The sequence below is a fragment of the Myotis davidii genome, unplaced genomic scaffold (genome assembly GCF_000327345.1).
Source record: "Myotis davidii unplaced genomic scaffold, ASM32734v1 scaffold496, whole genome shotgun sequence".
NCBI lineage: Eukaryota > Metazoa > Chordata > Mammalia > Chiroptera > Vespertilionidae > Myotis > Myotis davidii.
This window is the reverse complement of record NW_006289398.1, coordinates 1,869,534-1,871,265: the sequence shown is the minus strand read 5'-3', so window position 1 is coordinate 1,871,265 and position 1,732 is coordinate 1,869,534.

The following is a 1,732-nucleotide window of genomic DNA, read 5'->3' as shown; positions in this document are numbered from 1 at the left end:
TTATTTAATAGATCATCTGATACTATTCCAAAATATCTGTACCTATTTGCATTTGCATCCATGATGTATTAGAACCCAAAAACTCTAAGTATTTTCACACCACAATTTTAAAAATTATGAGAAGTGAAAAAGACATGTCTTACTTTACAAGGGATTTCCTTACTATTATTTAAAAGGATTTTATGATTATTGATCATTTATATTTGCTGTTCTTTGAGTGCCTATCTTTTTTTGAGTTTGTTTTGTTTCCACCAAACATCTTGTAGGGTTGTTTTTTGTTTTTCGTTTTTTGTTTAATTAATTGCAAATGTTTCCACATTGTAAACTATATACCTGACCTACAGTTGTACTCCCTCATCCTCCCTCCTTCTCCCTTCCTCTCTGAAATCAATAAAATTATTTCAAAAAGATTAAATTATTATTGCCTTTGTATTACTTGACAAGTTGCAATTGCTTTGTTCCTAATTGCTTCCTACTGGAAACTGTTCTCTGCTTTCTCCCAAGGTGTGGGCTAATAGATCAGCTGCTTCTGGTTTGGAAGAGTTTTCATGTTGGCTCATAAAGATTTCCCTTTTGAGCCCCAGTTGGCCCTCCTCACCTGTAAGTAAACCCTCTAGCAATCAAAACTGCGTTTATTCTGTTCTGAGTGTTGGTGCTATTATGGTGAATAATAGTTACTCTTTCATCTCTAACACCTAGCATGGAGTCTATTTGTTGAATAAATGAATTGGAGGTATATTCCTGTTTTTAGGGTATTTGGAGTCAGATGGGAGAGCTTACCATTTGAAGCTGTGGGTCCCTGGAATTCCTGTCCTCACATTTGATCTTTTCCCTTAAAATTGCCTCAGGCCGACTCTCTAGGTGTTTCAAGCTTGTTTAACTTTTTCATGATGCTCAGTTCTAGCTGACATCTGGAGGCAGTTCATGGGAGGGGACATGTGGACCAAGTCAATGCCAACTTTCCCTGTAGCCTGACTGTAATAAATTACTTCCTTGCAGTTACTACCAGAGTCAGACTGTGCCTGGTTACATGTTTCTGTTACTGGTTTGAAGGATCCCTTCAGCCCTCTACTCATTGATAAAGGATGATTGTTCCTGAACCCATTGGTTGGACAAGACATTTAGCTTTCCTTTCTCTCCTAAATCCTCTCCACGTCTTCATAGGTACCTTGGGGAAGGATGACCCAAAATTATATTTCTGTAGTTTTCCATTTTCAAAACTACTTTTATTCCCCAATGAATGTGCTCTCACAGTTAATGTTTGAAATTAGAAGTTAGACCTTCTGATTCCTAGACTAGTGCCATTTTCATGTTATAATACTTTTGAAGATTTAGTGACTTTTGGAAATCTGTGATTGACTTAGTGATACTTATTATGGTACTTAATTATTAATTATTGTGACAATTGTGTTCTAAATCAAATTTCCTTGATGGCCTAAAAGCCTTGTAAGAATTGTCTTACACATTTTTCAGTCACTTTATCCTTGATCACTTTTTCCAGATTTTTGCAGTCTGGCTTTGACAATTGTCACCTTTACTCAGGCTATAATTGCCCTAGAAATTTCTTTGTGTCCTAGAAATTGATACACCCACTGTTTTTACTGAGTTCTACCTTCCTGGATTTTTTTTTAATTTAAATTTTATTTTCTTGTTTAAAGTATTACAAATAATAGTACATATGTCTCCCCTTTTTCCCATAGACCTTCCCCTGGCCTCCCTTAAACCCAGGACC